The sequence below is a fragment of the Globicephala melas genome, chromosome 11 (genome assembly GCF_963455315.2).
Source record: "Globicephala melas chromosome 11, mGloMel1.2, whole genome shotgun sequence".
Classification (NCBI taxonomy): Eukaryota; Metazoa; Chordata; class Mammalia; order Artiodactyla; family Delphinidae; genus Globicephala; species Globicephala melas.
In genome coordinates this window covers 91,891,490-91,914,901 of record NC_083324.2, presented here as the reverse complement: position 1 = coordinate 91,914,901, position 23,412 = coordinate 91,891,490, and the positions used below count along the sequence as shown (strand labels likewise).

Genomic DNA, 23,412 nt, shown 5'->3' with positions numbered 1-23,412 from the left:
GGGATCGAACCCCGTGTCCTCTGCAGTGGAAGCGCAGTCTTAACCACTGGACCGCCAAGGAAGTCCCAGTCTTTCTTTAAAAAGTTTATGTTGTCACCAGTGTTACCAGCTGTCACTAAATCAGCTGACAATCTAAAAAAAAGACAAAGAAAATAGTAAAAACATTAAGTCAAAAAATTAAAAGCCAAAATGCTCCTCATTTTAACATGAGGAGACATTTTAAGACTCTCCCTAGCATGCAACATACACCCAGACCATCATCTGAACGCTGCCTTCGCTTAGTGGTATATTTCCAGCATAAACTGAAGTTAATGTAGATTGGTGTCAACTACTACCTGTCAGAAGATGCTGGAAAGCCATGTCACCATGAGAAACGGACCAGGAGAAATAAATAACCTCCTGTGTGGTAGTCTACAAATATTGACATACATGGCCAGGATTCTACATAAATGAGAGCAAACACGGCACAGATATAAACGTCAGGGCCCGCACATTTATGTATCCTGGTTGATCTGCTTTTCATAAATCTGCTTAGCACTAATGACGAGAATGCATTTTTAATAAATTAATTTTGAATAGATGGTGCTCTAGAGGGAAGCTGGGACTTTCCTGCATGTTATTAATAGTTAAAGTGGAAACATCCATTTAGGAGCACATCTGCAGCTGTAGAAATAGAGTCCCACCAAAATGGCCCCCCTGACAGATGACCCGATCGCACTGCAGATCTCTGTAGCCCTTCAAACCCGGTGGGTTTTCACAGAAGTTGTCCTTTTGGACAAATGACCCGTTGTGTTTAGAGTACATGTTTGGAGCTGTACTATAGTCGTGACAACCACAACGGTCTTACAAACGCGCCTTCTTCATGTGTTTACTATTGCGGGTGTGCAAGGCAGCCAGTGGGGCGGGGGCCCAGCATGTCTGTGAGGACGTCATAGGAGGCTTTAACGGGCACAGAGAGGATCGGGTCCACGTGCCTGCTTTATCCAACTGACCCAAATAGAACCAAGTCTGCCTCAATGCCTGTAGGTTAATCCCTACAATCCCCAACGCTCAAATCTAATGTTTACATGGAAGTTGACACTTTCCTAGGTCACCAGTGCCTAAAATTGGGTGACCCAAGAGCCAGAAGTAGTAAAAGACTTGGTGGGTGCCTGCAAGGGCTCCATGACAGCAGGTGCTGCATGGAAGACCTCACGGGGTCTCCTGAGACCTAATTCCCTGCGGCCAAAAGAATGTAAACTCCCAGTGGGCAGGGAAGTTTCTGGGCTACTGAACACGCAGCGCCCATCAGAGTGGCTGGTATACACTCGAGACGTTTGTGTTCAAGGAATGATCGAACGAATGGATTCTAGGGTTTCCACAATGAGCAAAATAGCTTCATTCTCTGCATTTTCTTTATCACCCAGTGTCTAACTGTCCGTCCCCTTCTTTGCAGTGACCTATCTTTGCAGTGACTTGGGCTGGTGAGGTAATTATCATTTGCCTTCCATAAATGAGAGAGAATTGTTTCCCCTACATTCACCAAACTCTTAGGGATATCCAGGGAACGTTTTCTGCATAAACATGCGAGCCTCGTAATATCACCGTCAGCCTTGGATTGAAAATTAATGACTATTTCATAAAATATTGAGACCTAAGACTGGCACTTAAAACAAGACCATCCTTTTCTTTTCCCTGAAAACCGCTCCCACTTAGATAATTGCCAGACCTCAGCAATGTTGTGAAATAAACCTGCAAACACACTGCGATCAGAGTGACACTGCATGCCTGGCTCTCAGGCTGGCAGGCCGGTGGCTGGGTGGTTACAGCACCCATTAGCATGAGTTAATGAGTAAGCCTTCCCTTCACTGTCACATTCCTCTCCTGTTATTAGCCAAAACCTGAACTTTAGCTTAATTGCAGAAGCCAGCCCGCCCCAGCAGATGAGGGCACGCTCTCCAATGTTGTGATTGTGTTCAAAGTGCTAATTGGGGGGGACCCTGACAGATAACATGCCCGGCACCGGCACAGCAGAGAGCAGTAGGTGGGGTGCTGGCAATACGGATTCTGAGATGAAAAACTACATCTTCAAAAGCCTGGAGGATTTGTTTTTCCTCACACTGGCTCGGCCTTGCACACGGAACCAGATTTCCCAAGTACAAGAGGACCTCACATATCTAGCTTCTTGAATTTTACTTTAGTCTCTCATCAACTTCTCCGATTTTGGAATTGCTCATTTCACTGACTCTGAATCACATCCCTTCCCTCTTGAATTCCAAACATCTCTCCTGAAGCTTCTGTTTGTCTCTCCAGAGATTTTACTTTCTTTAGCACCTAAACAACTGGATTTTACTTTCTTTAGCATCTTTAGCTATGTGAAAAGGAAGAGACATAGGTTTTTGTACCTGCGACTCTAGCTTCTGATTTTTGGATTTTGTTAAAACTCTTTTGTATTTGCAAGGTGCTTGGTTCTGGCATATTTAGGATCTGCTCATCCTTCTGTAGTTAATTTATACAGCTTCATTACCGACTGGGCGTTAGTTTTTTACGTGCGCATGTCTTCATCTTAGAAGTGTATATAATCCTACCTGATGTCTACCTGCTGCCTGCCTCAATTAGGATTACTTTGGCTGCAAGTGATAGTAAACAGCCAACTGGGTTAAGCTGAAAACAAATTCTTGACTTGTATAATTGAAAAGTCCAGGGAAAGGGCTGGTTTCAGACATACGACGATTCAAGAGCTTAAATGTCATGGGCACTTGTTTCTCTCCTACTCTCGGTTTTCAGCTGTGTTCTCCTCAGTAGGCTGTTTCATTCTCAGTCAGCATGTTCCTTGGGGTCAGCAGATTGAGACTGTAACCCCACAGTGCGTTTCTCTGTCCCTCATACTCAACGGAGAGAAGAGAAATTGTGCTTCCTACACTTGAGTCTCATTGACCTTCACTGGCCAGAAGCGGGTCACGTGCTCCCCCCTGAACCAATCACCATGGACAGGGTGTGGCCAGAATATGCTGATTGGATGATCCTAGATCATCACGTGCTTCACTCCTGGAGTTCACATCATGAGAACAATGTGAACTAAGCGTCTTGGGGGTCAGGGATTCCCCAAGCAAAATCAGGGTACTGTGGCCTCAAGGTGGGAACGTAAATACTGGGTGGCATAAACAAACATCCACTGAACTGTCACCGAAAAAGGACCACTAGTTGAAATTAGTAAAGCGCTTTGAATCACTTGAATTCAAAAAGCAGTATGAATTCACAAGATGCAACAAATTTTCCTTTTTATATCCTGACATAGGGGGATAGCAGTAGCACAGTGTATGAAGTAAGTGCTACCTGGCATTTGTCTGAGTGAGAATAGCATGACTCAGTTGATATAATGTGACCTAAACTAAGTTCAAAACTGAGAATATGGTCCTGGCAGATTGAGGTCTTCCTTTGCAATCTCATACTTACCAGCACGGGCTATTGTAAGAAACAAGTTTGCGGTGATCAACTGATCCACCTTTTCTAGCCTTCCGTTGTTCTTACCTACTGTGGACTTTGGGAAGGAGTCAATTAGAGGAGTCCTTCAGCCAGTATCCTAGGAGTAATGGGAGCATTTACATGATTGCTAATGGCAGAGTTTACACGATGCCTCAAAGCATCAGTGGTGATGTTTGGCAGCAGCACATCATGACTGTGATTATCACTATAAATTAAGTTTATGTTGATATAATTAGCAGTTAAAAGCTAAAGTAATATTTATACTGATACAAGTTCTATCAAAGCCATACTAGTGCAAACAGACGGCAAATGTTGATACAGTGGGAATAAGTTGATCTTGGAAGGCGGGGTATTTTTGAAACTGAGATGTCCTGCTGGTATATAGTTGACCAAACTGCTTTGCAGACTTAGGGTCCATGACTCAGTCAGGCGATCCCCGCTGAGGGGTGTCCTTTGGTAGCTTTGGCTTTGAACCACCCGAGAGAGAGGAAGTGCTGAGATGGAAGGTGACATCCAGGTACAAGGTCAGCAGTGACGAGGACATGGTCTTGCCAGTGTGGATCCTTTGTCCCAAGGGGCACCAGAGAGGAGGACGACCTGTTTCATTACAAGAACATGACCTTCCTTGAGACAGTCTGCTTGGGGCCGAGAGTCATGGATGTGTAGGCTTAGGGGATGTGCAGTATCTCAAGGTCAGCAGCACCAAGATGACATTCTTCCCCTCCAGAGCGGGGGCCAGATGCTCCTGCCAGGTCCTCAGGCCCACTACCTAAGGGTGCCAGGCCACTCTGGTTTCTTCTCTGCATGTGACGTGTCCCTAATCCATAAGACTCTCCCCAAAGTCGATGGGATTTTCTTTACTTTAGAAATAAGGCAACAGAATGGAGAAGGGTAAGTGACTTTCAAGATGCTCAGTGCTGGGCTTCCCTGGTGGCGCAGTGGTTGAGAGTCCGCCTGCCGATGCAGGGGACATGGGTTCGTGCCCCAGTCCGGGAAGATCCCACGTGCCACGGAGCGGCTAGGCCCGTGAGCCATGGCCGCTGAGCCTGCGCGTCCGGAGCCTGTGCTCCGCAACGGGAGAGGCCACGACAGTGAGAGGCCCGCGTACCGCAAAAAAAAAAAAAAAAAAAAAAAGATGCTCAGTGCTAGTAAGTGGTGAGATGGAAAGCAGGTCTGAGGCTGGCTGCCTTTGAAGCCATTCTGCCCCTGAAGTATTCATTCGCTCAGAAACTCTATGTTCATTCAACACATTTTTGAGGACTTGCATCTGCCAGGCACTTTTCTGGGAGCTGTGTATACATCAGTGACCTGTCCCGTGGAAGCCTGTATTTCAGGTCTCTCCTGGGAAGTATGTGATCTAGTGAGGAATAATCCTGGAAAGGCCAGCATATGCTTGTTCAGAGCCCTCGCCCGTCGGTCTGCTGGGGGCAGCCTACTCTCTCGAGGTGTACCTGGTGGTCTCGCATCTCTCTTTGCCTGAAAAAATTGGATGGAAGGGCTGATTGCTTAGCACTTTGGGTACTAAAAGGGAGGCAGGTGTGGCTCTTGCAAGTTGAGGGAAGCAAGAAATGGCGGTGGCAACTGGCTTTCGGTCTCTTCTTGAGACGAGAAAAATTGTCTGTTGTGCCTCTGGTGGAAAGAGAGAGAGAGAGAAAGAGGGATGAGTGGCCTCCTCAACCCTGAATGTGGTCGTGTCCCCTCCGCCTGCTCTAGGTGACCACTAGAACCAGCATCTCCTGACAACCTATTAGGTACCAGGCGAGGTTTACAGGTCATCTTATTTAGTCCTCACAGCAGCCCCTGTGCAGTGGACATCATGCTTCTACTTTTATCAGTGAGTAAGCTGCGGAGCAGCTAGCTAACCTGTCCACATGGATTCTAGTTGCTGGGCTGGAATCCAGACCCCGGCCTGTCTCACACCCAGCCGGGGTGCCTTCCAACCCTCATCACTCCGGCAGAGGGCACCCAGAGGAAGCAGGGTGAGCCACTGCCTGGCCCCCTTCTTATCTGTGCTCCCTCCCTCCCTCCCTCCCCCCCCCCACAGCCAACATGCTCCCTCAGGATGCAAGAGGGAACTCCTGTGCCATGCGGCTGCTTCCCACTAGCTAGCTATTTTACATTTGGTAGTGTATATATGTCCATGCCACTCTCTCACTTCATCCCAGCTTACCCTTCCCCCTCCCCATGTCCTCAAGTCCATTCTCTACATCTGTGTCTTTATTCCTGTCCTACCCCTAGAGTCTTCAGAAACTTTTAATCTTTTTTTAGATTTCATATATGTGTGTTAGCATACAGTATTTATTTTTCTCTTTCTGACTTACGTCACTCTGTATGACAGGCTCTAAGTCCATCCACCTCATTACAAATAGCTCAATTTCATTTCTTTTTATGGCTAAGTAATATTCTATTGTATATATGTGCCACATCTTTTTTTTAAATGAATTTATTTTATTTATTTACTTTTGGCTGCGTTGGGTCTTTGTTGCTGCACGCGGGCTTTCTCTAGTTGTGGCGGGCTACTCTTCGTTGTGGTGCGTGGGCTTCTTCATTGTGGTGGCTTCTCTTGTTGCAGAGTGCGGGCTCTAGGCACATGGGCTTCAGTAGTTGTGGCACGTGGGCTCAGTGGTTGTGGCTCACGGGCTCTAGAGTGCAGACTCAGTAGCTGTGGCGCACGGGCTTAGTTGCTCCACGGCATATGGGATCCTCCCAGACCAGGGATGGAACCCGTGTCCCCTGCATTGGCAGGCAGATTCTTAACCACTGAACCACCAGGAAAGTCCCTGTACCACATCTTCTTTATCCACTCATCTGTCGATGGACACTTAGGTTGCTTCCATGTCCTGGCTATTGTAGATAGAGCTGCAATCATAGGGAGGGTGGGAGGGAGACGCAACAGGGATGGGATATGAGGATATATGTATACATATAGCTGATTCACTTTGTTATACAGCAGAAACTAACACACCATTGTAAAGCAATTATAAATAAAGATGTTAAAAAAAACAAAAAAAACAAAGAGGGAACTCCTGCCAGGGAGGCAGTTCCTCTCAAAGGGACACTGGTGACAGACTTTCCATAGTAAACAGAGAATGGAGAGGCAAAACCTGCAAGAAGGATGTTTCCCTTTTCTACTTTTAAAAAGCTGTGTGAGGACTAGTGGTCTCTCAAAGGATATGGAAAAGGTCCCCCCACCAAGACAGAGGGGGTTAAAAAGAGGAGTCACGGCTGTTCAAGAATAACTAAGAAAATTAACTGGGGGAAGATGTTTACTCTCTATGTTTTGAGGTTTTATCCAAACCAGCAATATTTGAGGGAGGGCTTCGATGTTGGAGATTCGTGTGCCGAGGCTGAGAAGCGTCTCTGCCCCCTCTCCAGGGCAATCCCTGGGGTGAGGTGGCAGAGGGCAGGTCTGTTCCTTCTTGGGCTCCAAGGAACTGGGAAGGAGGGCGTCTTTCAGGCACCATTGGAGCACTGCCCAGGCAATGTTTGTTGACATCATTTCCCCCTAATTAGACCTTTTTTCAAGACAAGAATGTTTGTAAGTGGAAAACAAGGACCTCTCCGGAAAGGTGGGTGGTCCATCCTAGGGAATGATGGGGGGCTCAAGTCAAGTGAGGCATGACGCCCCTTTTATGTTCCTGCAACTGCCGAAAGTAACAAGTGTGTTTCCTACACGAGGGTTAGAATTTGCTGGAAGATTCTGGACACTCCCAACTCCCGAGACTGGCAGCTAACGCTAATTCCCTCCTGGGCTGGTCTCATCTTGCCCTTCTGAACATGTCAGCAAACTCTGTCTTCATCGTTCTTCTGTCAAAGCACACCTGTGCTTCTCCTCTGTGGTCAGAAGAGCTTGGGCGGAGGTGGCGAGGTGCGTACCAGGTCCTGCTGTGCCGCCAGTAGGCGCGGTGAGGAAGGCTGTGGACAGGCCACCTCGCGCTTCTGGACCGGATGCGTTCTCCCCAAAGTCCTTTCTCTGCAGTTCTAAAAGCCGCAATGTTAAGTATGAGGTAGAGGCACGCACATGGGCCCCCACACACTCACACACACCAACACGTATACACTTCCTTCTAGTGCCCAAGTAGTGACCGTTTTATTTTCAAGGTAAAAAGCAAAGGGTCAGACAATCCCTTCCTTCAAATCTGCTCGGGCTGCCCTTTGGGGCATCTCTGCGGCAATGAAGGGGAGCAGGCCGGGCTTGCTGGCTGGGAGTGTGGTGCTGGGGCCCATCCCATGCTCTCTGCGTCTTCAGGGCCCAGCCACTCCACGTCTCAGGGCCTCAGGCTCCTTTTCAGTGAAAGTGGGGTGGTGACGCCTCCCGACTCACGAAGCTTTCGTTGGGAGTCACTGCGTTAATACGTATGAAGCCGCTGCAACAGGGCTTGGCACCTGCCGGTAGAAAGAGCTACTGTTAGCTGTTAACACCTCACCAAGCCAGGTAAACCTCTGGCTTCATTTCTGTTGGGATTTCTTCCCTTCTCATCTCAGCACTCGGTCCTGCCAACCTAGGCTAAGAAACGTACTGACAACCATCTTTGGAAGTTCCCAGCGAAAGCCTCTTTCCAGTTCCGCCTTAGTAGAGTCATATTTTTCAGTTTCAACAACAAACAAAACCCAGCCAGTCCAAACCTCCTGCCACTGAAATCACTTGGAAACACAGTCATTAAAAAGCATGTTCTCTGGTGCTGGGTCTGGGCCCTCTTCCCCAGTAATAATACAGAAGGAAAGCGATTATGGCTGGCAGGAGTTTCTGAAGAACTTTCTGCTAGCGATGGTCTTGCTATTAGGGTGCTGCCCTGTCAGCAGAGCTGGGGGACATTAGGCCACCCCAGGAAACCTCCCAGAGAAAGTGCCTGGGACGTGCACCATGTGCCTGCAGCTTTGTCATTTAGATAATCAATTGGTCAATTCATTAGAGCTGAGCCACAGAGAGAGCTTGGCTTTGATATTTGCGAAGAGGAAGGGTGCCCAGCAATGTCTTTCCAGGTTAGATTTGCCCTGCCTGACTGTCATTTGCTATTGTTTCTAGGGGGAAAAATGTATACTGACTGTGAAATCTTCCTTTGACGGTGTTTTCTGTTAGCTTACAAATAAATCAGGATAAATTTCAACCTCGTTTTACATTATACACACCACTCCCTCCAAAATAAAACCCCTCCAACAAATTGCTTACATGCTAAGGTCCTGTATTCCAGTAAGGCTTTAATTTATTTTAATGGACAAATAATAAATCCCTCCAAAGGCGGTGATTGGAATGGAAATGCTGACGGGTCCTTTCACAGTGACATGCTGCCTGGTGCCACTTTGACACGGGGAGATGGGGGTGCCTGGGGGAGCGGGTGCCCCGAGTCAGGATGACGGAGGGGGAAGAGGCTGCGGAGCTCAGATGCAGTGCCTGGGCCCACGGGTCTCGCATTAGTGCCGGAATCAGCGGCACGAAGCCATGTGCCCCGAGCTCATCAGAAACAACATGTGAACCATTGTCATGGTGTTTGTGGCGTGATTTCCTGCCTCCCAGTTGGGGTCTTACTCTGTGTTACTCTGCAGAGCACAGTTAATATCACTTAGAGTCATAGAGGGTTAGATGTGGGTTAGATGTTAAAGGTCATCTCATTTCTAAGAGCCTGACCACAGCAGGGACCCACGGTCCAAGGGAACCGTGCAAGAGCCCCCATTGCTCTGGCTCTTGTCCCACGCACTCACACTCACCAAGGGGCACTAACAGTCCCGCCCCCGTCAGATCCGGAGGCCTCCATCTGTCAGCTGCTCTTCAACTAGCACCTGCAGTTTTCTTCCTCGCTGATGACCCCCATTGGTGACAGCCCCCAAAGTCGCCTGATGATCCCTCCCCACTGCCATTGCTGAGGCTCCCGGGAAATCACCCCCATCGCCCGAAGCTCTCAGGGAGCCGGGGCCTGCGCTGGGGAAGTAGAGCCTCCTTCCCCTCCCCCTCTCCTGTCCTCTGGGAACGTGTGTGCAGGGCCTGTGCCTTGTGCCTCTTTTGGAGGATGGCCCCCTCCGTTTAGCTCACGGCCACATGGACACAGTGGGCGGGGCCAGCCAGGGCAGCAGCCACTCTCACTCTGCTTCTCTAGCCTTTGGGCACCTCCTAACCTCCTTCCTCCTCCTTAGTTCAAAATAAAACCTATGCAAGTCAGATTCTGCAAACCAGATCATTTTGGCCACGCCCACACGTAGTTAGACATGTTACCTTTCCGTTTAGGTTAAAAAGAGTCTTCCTTGAAATACTTTATCAGTATGGAGTCCAAGGTCCAGAGACATTGGACTGTAATCTTAGATATCAGGAAAGGCAGGTTTTTTGGATGGGTCTCTGTATCCTTTTCCCCAAGGGCGTGCGGTGCAGAGGATGAGAATTAGGTACCTATGCTGCCTCCTGGGTCTGCTCTCTCCCCTCTGGATCTCAGGTTGACTGACACGTGGCTTTGAGAATGGAACTTCTCAATCCCCTGCCCAGATGCCTCTTGGTGCACCAGCACGCACAGGAGCCATCTCCTAAATTCTCCGACTGCTCCATTCCTCCCTGCATGCGGAGGAGTGGGCATCCAACATCTCTGAACTCCCTGAGTATCTATTGCTGGATTCTCACCAGGTTCCGATCAACCCATTAATAGGAAAGCATGTCACAAGTGATGATGAAGAAGAGAGATTGTCCTAAAGGACACCTGCTGTCTAACAGAAGTTCTGATGCTGGGTGGACACAACACATGGGTTGAACTGAACCAGGGGATGGAGGTGGGGAGGATGGCAGATATGGCTTCACATCTCTGCATCACCACTCACTAGGAGAAGAGTCCTAGGCAGGTCACTTCTCTGAGCATCAGTTTTACCACCTGTAAAATGGGGACGATACCTCTGCTCCAGCATCATCATAGGCATCAGAAGTGAGATAGATGGCGCACACTTGTACATCCATGTTCACAGCAGCGTTATTTGCAACAGTCAAAAGGTGGAGGAACCCAGATGTCCATCACTGGATGAATGGATAAGAAAACGTGGTATATATCCATACAACGGAATATTATTCAGCCTTAGAAAAGAATGTCATTCTGACACACAATACATCATGGATGAACCTTGAGGACATTATGCCGAGTGAGATAAGCCGGTTGCCCAAAGACACATGATGTATGATTCCACTTACCTGAGGTTCTTAGAGTTGTCAAGTTGATAGAGACAGAAAGTAGAATGGTGGTTGCCAGGGGCTGGAGGAGGAAGATGGGGAGTTATTTCATGAGGATGAAGTTTCAGTTTTGCAAGATGAAAAGAATTCTGGAGATGGATGGTGAGGGCTGCACAGTGTGAATATAGTAAATGCCACTGGCTTGCACACTGCAAAATGTACACAAAAATGAACATTTTACAGGATGTATATTTGACCACAATAAAAAAAAATAGGTAGCACTGTTCGCATGGCGCTTGGCACACGGGCAGATGCTCAGCAGATGGTTGCTAAGATCATCATCTTCAGGGGAGTGGACTCACGTCTGGCTCCACTGGGAAGCGGCTGGGACAGTTTATGTCCCTCTTTGTGTGGCATTTGCTCCATTTGTAGAAGTAGATTCACACGTCTCCCTTCTTTCCTATGTGAGGCCCAAAGGCAATTGATGGATATTTAGGGACTATTCAGGAAATATTTAGTGTAAGAGGAACGGGAATGGGAATGGAGCTAAGATACATTAAGCACTTTCTCAACGTGCTCTTTGGAAAGAGAGCTTTGTGTCCCCTCCGGCCCGCCCCCAGCTGGAGATCTTTGCTTTATCCAGACACCAAAAGCAAAAGGTCAAGTTTGGATCACGTGTTCATTCTTGGCTTGGAATCTGCGGATGCCCCTCTGCTCTTTGAGGCCTTTTTCTTACGGAAAGTCCCCTAAAAACAAGAAAACATTTTCTTCTGTCCAAAAAAATGTAGCCCCAGCCTGATCCTCCCTCCAAATGGTCACTAAGAAAGCAAAATGCCTCGAACGCTAACAGAGCCTCAATTCATTGCTTCCAGAGCCTGTAGCGTTTTATACTCACTCCTCGAGCATAATCAGGGGAGTGATTCTGAACCTTGTTAATCAGAAAGGGCCCTTTAAAAATGTCATGCTGTCAATATAAAACTTGGCTAAATTGCATTATAAATGCCAGATTCAGTGAACTAACACATTTAACACTGTTTCTTAAGTACAGTTTAGATTTTATCCGTGCCAGGGAGAATGAGAAAAATACCTCAGGAGAGCCAACGCCCGCGGATGCCTTGTGCTAAGCTCACTGCCCCCAGAGAGGGATTATAAATATTTAATTCCAAATCCAAGCCATTCTTCTCCGAACGCTATTGTCAATAAGGTGTCCCCACCAAAGTCGCTAGCTTTACGATTGGATGAGGCACGTAGCTAAGAAGGTTACAAGGGGTGAGTGTCTTAGACCTGTTTTTCAGTCAGGAGAGAGTTCCCATAGCTATTGTTTTATACCAGGGAGGAAAGGTTTCGTGTGAGTCCCGGGCTGAGCATAGCATGCACACCTGCCATGGGAGGAAAAGGCTCCCTTATTGATATCTATAGAGTCCAAGATAGCCCTCCAACCAGAAACCACCTTGTTTTGGGGAAGATTCCTTGTCACATAGAAATGAACAGAGAACTAACCCCTGCATTCTCCTCCCCTCCCACCAAATAAAACTATTTCTACACCCTTTCGACTAATTTGATGGTATCTTTTTCCTGTGATCCTGTTCAGACTTGGCCTGATTTAACGGGAAACTTTGAGCTCTCAGTTTGACTAAACAGCACAAGAGAAAGCACGTTAAGGATCTGAAAAATGGTCATCAAACATTGTGACTTCTGATTTAAAAAAAAAAAAAAAAAAAGGTTTGTCTCAGGATAACTAGATGAGTTTTTCCATGGTCAATGCATTGGCTTATTCCAAGATGAAAGGTTCTAAGTATACACAGCAGGATAATACTTTGAAATATTAACCAATTTTCATTTCTCCCCACCTCCTTCCTTTTCCCCATTTCCTTCTTTCAAGCTAGACTGTTCTACACTCATTATCTCAAGAAGCAATGACATAGGTGAAGCTTGGAGTGTTTTTCAGGCTTCTGAATTTCAAAAGTCTTGTCCTCCTCAGAAAAAAATTTGAAGACCTTGTATACATTATAAAATAGCTAGCATTTACTGGAAACTTTCTATGTGCTGGGCATGATTTAAAGCATGTTTTTACGTATGTTAATTTTCATTACAACCCAGTAAGATAGGTATTATTATCATCTCTATTTTACAGATGAGAAAACTGAGGTAACAAGAAATGGAGTACTTTGCCCAGAATGGCACCTCTGATGCTATAGGCTGAATGTTTGTGTCCCCCTCAAATTCATATGTTGAAATCCTAACCCCCAAGGTGATGGTATTAGGAGGTGGGCCTTTGGGAGGTCATGAGGGTGGGACCTTCATGAATGGGATTAGTGCCCTTATAAGAAACATCCAAGAGAGAGCTCTCACTCCTTCTGCCATGTGAGGTTACAGCCAAAAGATGACCGTCTGGGAAGCAGGCCCTCACCAGACACTGAAATGCGCATGCACCATGAATTGGGCTTCCCAGCCTCCAGAACTGTGAGAGGGAAGCGTTTGTTGTTTGTGAGCCACCCAGTCTATTTTGTTAATAGCAGCCCGAACAAACTGAGACATCTGGCAAGTAGCAGAGCCAACTCCCTAATACGGTAGTGTGTCTCCAGAGCGTACGTTCTGGAGCCCTGCACCCACCCGCTCCTCCCTGTGCAGGAGGGTCACTGGAGAACGCGTCCAGCATTACCAACTGGGAAAAGGAAGGGGCGTCAGCAGGACTGGGTAAAAGAGGAAGTTGGGCTGGGAGGCAGATTGTGAAGGCCTCAGCTGACCCCAGGAAGGGCTCTGGAGGTGGAGGGGCCCTTCAGCATTGTCCCACATTGTGGTAAGGCATTTGTGTGTATACGCCGGCATCAGCCAGCCAATGGATGAGGGCTGCCCCAAGAAGGCTTTGGGTTGAGCTCCCACGAGGGCTCCCAGCCAGGGCTGTCGGTGGCAGCACTCCCAGTCACTGGGGGATAAGACCTTCCGTCCTGGAGGGGGTCTGGGCGGCACACCACAGCGTCCACTACAGAAAGGAGGACGGCCAGAAAGAGTGTGATTGCCAGCCTCAGCCTGATCCTGCAGCATAAATTATGCCTCAGAGTTTGTGTCAACTCGAGATAAGAGAGCTGAGCTTTTCTATTTCCTCACCCATCAGGCTTTGGCTAAAGACCACCCTGGGAGGGGGCGGTTTGGATATAAACTGCTAGACCCTTCCGGCTCTCTGCATGTGTGTGAGCTTTGGCTCACGGAAAGCAGTTCCAGCAGCCCCACGGGGGACTCCGAAGAGAGTCACAGGTGCAGGACATTAAAAGCAAATGCACACAAAGGCGGGACATGGGCATCAAAGGACAGTTAAGGATCCCCGTGATCTGGCTGAGGCACCCACGGTGTCTGCTCCAGCTTCTGGAGATCTGAAAGGATTTCCCAGTTTGGAGGAAAGCGATGAGCCAGAGGAGAGAGATGGGGTCACTAGGAAAACGCCCTGCGTCTGCTAGGAGAGCCCTGGGCCTCTGGGGTGTCTGTGGGTCGGGAGATGGAATCTATGTTCCACTCTCAGGGGGAGTCTTGCAAGGAAGGCAGACTCTGGAGTAGAGAGGGCTGTGTAGGGGGATTGAGACGGCGTGGTCTGCAGCCTCTAGAGTGGCAGCAGCCAGAGAACTCCACGGACCTGGGAGAGGCAGGGAGGCAGCTGGAGTTTTCTAGAGTTTTCAGCGTCTCTGCATGAGTAGGAGTAGAACAGCCTGTGAATGAGAGAAGACAGAATAATGGAGTAACATGGAGGCTGCAGCCAACTGTGTGGATGGGTATCTGGGGACCAGGCCAGCAATGGGCATCTCAGTGGACGCCAGTGTGAATACAGAGCAACAGGAACCTATACCCTGCCTGGCATCTTGGTAGAACATTGTCACCCTAGAGTTTACGTGGAGAAAGCGGGGGACCATGACCTGACCAAGAATATGTCCCAAGTACCTGGACAGATGGAGACTCAGAATAGATATAGATTTGAAGAAAATGAAAGGAAATTAAATTTCTTATCTGTATGCGTTTATGGGCTATTTGTTGCCGCCACGTGTGGTAACTATGAACAAGGTCTCTTAGAAACCTCTGAACGATATAGTACATGGATGCTTCGGACGACAGGTGTTTATAATGCCTGTTTTAGCTCAGCATAATTACCGTTTCGTGGAAGGTTTCCTTTCCTTACGTGAAGAAGGAATTATGCTGTGATGCAAGGACTGAACCAGCTGACTGAGGGACAGAAGATTATACAAGTAAAACCCGGGCCCCTAAGGCAGAGAACATACTTTATGTATCACTTTGATTATTTGTCTGCAGTTGTGACATCATAACCCATGTGTCCAGCACAGCACCGCGTGGGCACACACACACGTGCATACACCTCTTCTGAGGCTATTTCTTTTCTTTCTTCCTTCTTCATGCTACAGTGAATTGGAAGAACAAAAAAGCTAAATACATGCCAGCTTAGAGCCGCGAGGGGGTGTGTGTGTGTGTGTGTGTGCACGCGCGCGCGCACGCGGGTGTGTATGTGCGCTGCTTTTTTCACCCGAGGTCTCAGGGCTGGTTTCCTGCTTGGAGCTTTTCTTGTCTGTTTCAAAGCCTCCTTCACAAGCTTAACACTGACAAGGAGAACAATGGAAAGTGAGCTGGAGCTTGGAAATGAACAGAAAGAAGTGACTGACTTTGGGCTGCTCCGGTGGGGTAAATGGACTATAAAATGCAATTGTAAATTAAATAGGTGCTTTACGTGCAACACAATATTGATTTTGTTTCCACAGGCAGAGGCTGAAGAATTGCGTGCAGTCCATTTGTGTGTGTGTGTGTGTGTGTGTGTGTGAGACAATTTAGGAAGTATATAAGGGTGAGTTTTAATTTAACTTAACTGCCCAGGAAGGACTTAATGATGAATATCTTTGGTTTTCAACTCTTCTTGGTCTTGAAATAATGACTCTTCCCCCTTCTGACCTGTATGCTTGTAAAGCCTTTGTCAACTCCTTTAAAAAAGTCCCTCCTCTCTCCCCATGCTTGTGACGGCGACATCACCCACCAGCCGTACCCGTCTACTGTTTCGCTGTCATGCTTTCACTCTTTTCCTCACAAGGGAGTGGCAAGACAGGCCACACCCGACATTCAGAAGCAGAAAGCTATTGGTACCCTTACATCATATTACCACCCTTTCACATCTCCAGAAAACAAAAATAAGATGTACAAGGTCACATATAGGGGACCCTGGGATTCCTTCTCCAAAATGCTGTTTGAAAAGTAGCTTCAGTAACATATAAAAGGAGAGTTTGAACTCTGACATCCTGAGCAAAGCTGGGAGAGGGAGGATGTTTGTCTTCACTGCCCTCGGTATTACCACCTGTGAAGACCTGTCTACACCTTTTAAACCCTTTTAGCAAGACTTGCACAGCTCCAAACCCAGGGTCTAATATTTCCTAGAATGTTCTATGGAGCAGAAGAGTGATCAAATTAACGTATTTTCACTAAGAATTCAATGCATTTGAAGTTCAAAGAAAAGAATAATCCTTGGAAGACACCTTTTAATCATTGGCAGGGAGGGGAGGGGAGAAGGGGCATCCTCTTATACCACCTGTGCGCAAGAATTTTGTGTATTAAAGTCTTAATCTCTACACCCCGTGATTTAGTCATTCCTTCTTCTAGGACTTTATCTTAATGAACTAATTGAGGATATGCACAAAAATGTATGCATCTGGATTCACTGTAGTGTAATTTGCAACAGAATGGCCACAAACCGAAAGTAACCTAAATTTGAAAAAAAAAATAGAGTGCACTAAGATTCTGTAGAGGCGAGAGGCAGAAGCCAAGACCAGCCAGCCTAAGCAAAGGAGGGGGGTTGGTGATACAAAGACAAACATGTCTCATGGGACTGAGGTTAGGAATACAACTGGGCAGCCCTGACTTTGACATCTGTAACTTTCGGCAAGAGGACAAATGAAGGTCCCCATTCCAGTTGTCTCAGTATTTAAAGGTTATAATCAAGCTATAAATATAATATTTGAACAGTTAAATATAATGATCTGATTCCCTACCTTGACAAATATACCTTCACAACAATCTGGAGAACTAGACTTCTCAGAGTTTTGTGTCAGAAAATGCAGCACGTGGAAAGCCACAATCTCATCCCAGGCCCCCTGGTCCCCCGGCGCTGACTGGCCCTTTTTCTCTGTTCACCTCCTGGTGAGCTCTACATCTTGAGGGACCTTGCTGACCATCACATGTGTGGACTCACCAGCCCACCCATTCAAGTCCATTCTCACCCCCTGCAAATTACCACGCTAACCTAGTCTTTGGATCTAGGGGTACGTGTACTAGCAAGGTGAAATGCCAAAACCCAGGGAAAGGGTCCCCAAATGGGCTTGGGCCATTTGGGCTGGGAGTTCAGGGATCCTGGTCTTTTGGAGTATGGTTCAAAGAAGAAAGTTTGGGTTTCAGTTGGGCACATCCCTTAGCCCCCATGGGGAGGGCTTGGCTAGAGGGAGGGTGCAGCAGGGATCCTAAGATGGGGGCTCCAAGGCAAGGGGCTCAAGACAGGGGCCCCCTCTTGCCTGAGTCAAAGACTGCGATGCAGCTGGTCCTTGGGAAGTGACTGCTATCTCTTTCCTCTGGCTCCTTTAACAAAGTACCACAAACCAGATGGCTTAAAACAACAGAGATTTATTCTCTCACAGTTCTGGAAGCCAGAAGTCTGAAACCAAGGTGTCAGTAGGGCCTTGCTCCCTTCAGAGGCTCCAGTGGAGAATCATTCTTGCCCTTCCCCCTTCTAGTGGCCCCAAGGCGTAGGTGTCCCTTGGCTTGTGACAGCATAAGTCTAATCTTTGCCTCTGTCCTCACATGGCTTTTTCCTCTGTCCCTGTGCCCCACCTCTTCTTATAAGGACACCACTCATTGGATTGAGGGCCCACCTTAAATCGAAAATAATTTCATCTCGAGATCCTTAATTAATTACATTTGCAAAGACTTTCTTGTAAAGCTATATTCCGAGGTTCCAAGTGGATAGGAATTTTAAAGAGACAACATTATTCAACCTACTCTAAGGACTAAAACCTGAACATGAAAAATCACTGACAATCCATGGAGTTACTTTCCTTCCATCTCTTGTCCCTGATGTTTTCATCTGTATCTTAGTCAGCTGTTTATTTCTGCTTCTCCTTCCCCATGGGAAGTTATGGCCGCCTCCCAGCTACCAAAAAATGTGCATAACGACACAAAAAAACTGGGAATCTCTAGGCCCCAATTCCAAATTCCTGGGAGAGAGAATCTTCCTGGCTGAGGTTGGAAGCCTGGTCCACTCCATGCTGAGAAATGTTGGCCAGAGGAAGAGAGTCAAAGCTATATGACAGCCTTGGAGCAAAGGCAGCTCATTGCCTGGGTTGGCTTATGGACTGCAGGGACACCAACTGTCTGATACGTAGAGAATTGGTTAAATTACGGCACAGCCATAGGAAGGAAGACCGTGTGACTATTAAAAATTATGTTTTAGAATAAATGTTAATGGCAAGGTAACATGCTGATAATTAAGTGAGAAAAGCAAGTGCTGAAACAATGTATGTATAATATTGTACCCATGTGGTTAATAAACACACACACACACACACAAAGAACTGAGGACAGAAGAATGGACATCAAATATTTACAACACCGTCACTAGACAATAGGTTATACACGGGGGGGGGGGGGGTGTGTGTTTCCTTTGTTTCGTTTTTTTCCCAACAATTTACTGTTAAATTGTTTAACATTTTATTAAATATGCCTGAAGAAGGATTTCTAACAAAAAAATAAAGACTTAATAATAGTGGAATTTAAGACATAAATAAGAGAAAATTTGGGGTAATAAACCTAAGGGATATCTATTGGGATATTTGCCTAATACACAAAGATTCCTCTTTTTTTGGACTTTCACTGGCACCATCAACTATAAACTCTGTCTCCAAAGGGGCAGACATATTCTCCCGCTTGGACCGGAGATGCAGAACAAGTCAGTCTGCAGAGAGGAGAGAAGAGAATGGGGCTGATGTCAGAATAGGGGCACAGATGACAGAGCACCTGGGCGCACTTCAGTCCGATTTAAACCCTCCCCAAGATCTGTTGACATTTCTGCTCTTGGGTTTTTTTCTGATGCTTCTTTATATTTATAGTAAATGTCTTTTTGTTTTTAAACTAGCTTGAGTTGGTTTGTTGCTCGCAAAGAGTTTTGTTTTTTTTTTTTGCGGTACGTGGGCCTCTCACTGTCGTGGCCTCTCCCATTGCGGGGCACAGGCTCCGGACACACAGGCTCAGTGGCCATGGCTCACGGGCCCAGCCGCTCCATGGCATGTGGGATCTTCCCGGACCGGGGCACGAACCTGTGTCCCCTGCATTGGCAGGTGGACTCGCAACCACTGTGCCACCAGGGAAGCCCTCACAAAGAGTTTTGACCAATACAAGATCCTTCCCAGTTCCTCCAAAACATAACCCACAAGTGACCATGGCCTGGTACACTCAGTTCTAAGAAGAGTTCAGTAAGTAAAAGCTTCAGATCTGAGACCTGATCTTTTGGATAAAGTTAGGCCCTCGGGTGCTTAAGGCACAAGCAGATGAATCAGAAAAAAGTAATAAAAGTAAGAAGTTGATGAGAAACAAGGGACTGAGCAGGGGGCAGATCAAAGAGAAAGGCAGGGGAGGGCGAAAAGGAAGCCATACGATGAGAGTTCTAGAGTCTAGGATGCGGAAGTCACCCCCATCACTGACGTTCATCGATCTTCAGTTCACAATCCCATGTGCAATCTGCTTGCCTTTTACGAAGGGCGGATGAATTCCAGAATTAGTTGAGTTGATCTTCATTGCCTTCAAGTTGGCCAGCATACCATCCAACTCCTGTGTGTCCAAGTTCCTTCCACTGGTCACAGCAACCCTGCAAAGGCCCCAAATACTGGCCCTCTGGGAAGGAGATTATTTCTTAACACCGCCCACAATGAATAACTGCGGACTGGGCAGTTGTGTTGGCCCCAGGTCAGTTTTCTTTACTGACCACAATCCAAACGAACAACTCATGAACAGCAAGTTCCATTTCCCAGGACTCTAGAAGAAAATGTATCCCAGGGACCACTGAAAAAGTCAAGCAACACTTCTGTGTGGCCCATCAGATCCCAGTGTATCACTGTCACTATTTAAAAATAAATTTCACACTAATAGATGATTATCCATTAAATAAAATAAGAATCCATGAGGCCAAACTGATATAAATAAATTTTATTTAAAAATAAGGGGGAAAGGGAGGTGGAATGCCAACTAATAAATGTAGAAGGAATGACGAAATTAGAAAATTATCATTTGGCAAACATCACAATGACAATTGATTCAGGTAAGGAACATCAATGGTTGCTACTAAACCTGGCCAGTGAAAGCTTGATGACAAACAGGCTATTGACTTAATTGTAAAGTATCTCCCCACAAGATTATTTTTAATTACAAAGAGGAAAACAGTAACTTTTTAGTGGAGAAACCGAGAAGACTGAACTTTAGCCAAGTGATCAAAGGCAGCCTCACTGCTAATGGAACCAACCAAGTTCACTTGCCTCCTGATACAGTGGGTGAGGGGGACACATCTCTTCTGTGACATTCCTGCCAAAAGTACATAATCTGAATCTAAACCTGGGAAACGTGAGACAAATCCAAATGGAGGAACATTCTGCAAAAATTTCAAGTTCGTAAAAGACAAAGAAAGACTCTAGAGTGATTCTAGTTTAAAGGAGACTAAAGAGGTGAGACAGTTAAATGCAGCACATGATCCCTGAACCAGAAAAAAAATTATTTTGCTCTGAAGGACATTATTAGGATAAGGTCTATCAACTAGGTAACATTATCTGAATGATTTGGGGGCAAAAGGACATAATAACTGCAACTTAGTTCAGAAAGAAAATTATATCAGTATATCCATGTCTATATCTATACATCTGCATATCCGTCCATCTAGAGAGAATGACAAAGGAAATGTGGTAAAGGCAAATGTTAACATTTGGGGAATCTGGGTGAAGCTATCATGGGAATTTTTTGTTCTATTTCAACTTTTCTCTAAGTCTGGAATTATTTTAAAATAAAAATAAATACCACTCAAATCCCTTAGGACCAAGCACTTGTGGCCCATTTTCCCAATAGCTGATAAAATGTCATTTTGTGCCAGCAAAGTGTCAGCTTCGACTTTCTTCTGAAGCTTTACTCCATCCCTTTCCCAAGTCCCACTTGTTCCTCTTCCAGCTGCTTGGCGTTCGTCAGCCCTGGCCTTGTCCCAGGCCGTGAAGGCCCCCGCAACCAGGCCTTCCCATGGTGCCCATGTGGACAGCCCTCTGGGACGCAGCCTCTGCTGGTCTGTGTGGGGCTGGGGCATCTGCAGTCTAGCTCAGGAAGCCAGGTGTTGTCCTGGCATCTTCTGCCACCATGGCGACAGGGGGCTGCCCTGGGCTGCTGGATGGGAGGAGGAACTCTGCTCCAGTAAGGATCTAAATATAACACTGAGGGAAGGAGGTGAGAGGGAAGTGGGGGGAACATCTTAGCTTTTCCTTCCTTTCCAGGAACAACCTTTAGAAGTGTTTTAAAGAGCTTTTCTTCCTCATCATTACTATCAGATGTATGTTCTCCTGGGTTTCTTGGTACTTCAAAAGAATTAATCTTTCCCTACTAGACTTCACAATATCCCCTGTCCCCTACACACACACGCACACACACACACACACACACACACACACACACACACACACACACACACACACACACACACACACACACACTGAGAATGGCTCCCTACACAAGACTTCCCTGGGAGTCCATCTCAGCCTTATTAGTCAGCACCCAAATTTGCTCCCCTGGGGATTTGGTCCCAGCAAATCCTTCACCTCCAGAAAGAGGGAAGGAAACTAAACAGCAACGGTTCAGTGTACATCTGGGTCCAGTCACTGGTCAGCAGCACTTAGTAGGGCACCAGGTGTGGGCAGAACAATGTGGGTTTTCCGGGAAATTATAAGTGCCCAGGGTAAAGTATCTGTGTCTGATTCTGTCAGACACATCGTAAAACCTTGGAACTTATGTGCTGATGGTAAATGTCCTTCACAGTTAGCTGTCTCTCCTTAGGGTTTTCAATAGGGCATTCATTGAAGGTAGGAAAAAATATACATTGATGTCCCTGAAGGGAAATAAATGGAACACTTCAGACGTGATGCCAGACGGTGTGGTCATCATGCCACTGTTCTACATGGATTGATTTGGGCAGTGATGCAGAACTGCCAGGAGCCAGCCCTCGGATACCCATGATGAGAGCTTCAGCGGGTCACCATCTGGACGAGATTTGGCTTGAGATGGCGTTGGGTGGCACCGAAGGGAGCTGGAGGGATGGTCGAGTGTGGGAACCTGCTAAGTCATGAGGTGAAGCCTATGGCTGGGGGCTGCTTGGTCTATAGCAGAGACGAGGGGCTCACACACCACGCACGTGACATGCCATCTGCTTTGGAAAGTAGAAGGAAGACACCAAGGGGCCAGAGATGTCACAGGGAATTTCTGAGGGCCGTTGTTTTGAAGGGACCTTTCAAGAAAATGCTTTTCCTTGAAATGCTGAGCTCACTTAGAGCTGTGAGTGAGGGCTAGCAGGGTCCTCTGCCCCGGAGAATGGCTGGGGATGGGGACGGACACCCCACTGGAGGTAGCCAACTGCAGTGGACTTGGGTGAAGAAATGCTGGGAAAGAGTTGGGTTCCTCTTAAGGAGCAACAGGGTGGGGCTGATGGATGATTAATGCTACATGACTTACTGCGATGCGTTCTCAGGATGTTGCCCAAATCTTTTCTTGATCTGGGTTCATGTGGGTCTCTATCCTGACCATTCATTACAGAAAGATGGCTTGTTTCAAAGCCTGACTCAGAGCGCTGCTGGGGTGTGCATCTGAACCGCTGGACATCATGACATCCTATCTTGGTGCCAATAGAAGAAGATGCTTTCAGAGACTGTGACGAAGTTTCACTTTGAAACCTTGTTTTGAAAGCCCTGGGGAAGGATAGATCATCTCAGGGCAAAATGGAAAAACTGGTAGTGTAGCTAGCTAGTAAGCTAGATTTTGTTCTCAAAGTTTGGGACCAAGGTTTTCCTGGTAAGCAACTTGGTTATCCCCAGAGAGAGGTCAAGCATTTATCCAAACTGCAAAAATATCAAGAAAGCAGGAAACAAAGTGAGTTTAACTTAAAAATATTTCACAGTGTTCAAATAATCTGTCATATGTTTTCTCATGTCACCCTCACAACAGTCTTTAACAAATGTTACTGTCTTTCAACAAATATTTCTGAATGCCTCATAGGCTGTGTAACTTGGGATAACGTGGGGGAACAGACAGACATGGTCTCTGCTCTCACAAATTTAGCCTGTCCTAAAGAAGAATACAATAATTATAAATGCTACTTAATTCCAAGGTGGAATAGCAATCTCTTTCTTCAATTTTACTGAGGGAAAAACTGAGGCTTACTGAGGTTCAGGGATAATTCTTCATGTCCAGAACTAAAAGAAAAAGCTATTGCCTTTTCTATTCTGTCATTCTGTTTCTTAGGGCATATAGCTTCAATTTGACTATTTTATTAAATAACATTTCTTTGTCACACAAAAGTAAGTTCAGGAGAAAATTTGCAGTGTAAAAATAACTAATATTATAGGAATTTATTAAATCTAGACAATTTTCTCCACTTATTCTATTTCTGGCCTATTTTTGTTGTATCCGTAATTTCTGATAAAATATCAAGGGTTCTTGTTTCCGTTACATACAATTGCAGTGGCACTAAAACCTGCAGACGGCAC

General features: G+C 46.6%; 1 long non-coding RNA gene across 2 annotated transcripts in view; it reads left to right on the top strand.

Annotated features, from left to right (window-relative positions):
* The window catches only part of LOC115866132 (uncharacterized), a 261,222-nt gene that overhangs the window by 77,208 nt on the left and 160,602 nt on the right, over positions 1-23,412 (top strand). The gene's annotated exons all lie outside the window — the stretch shown is intronic.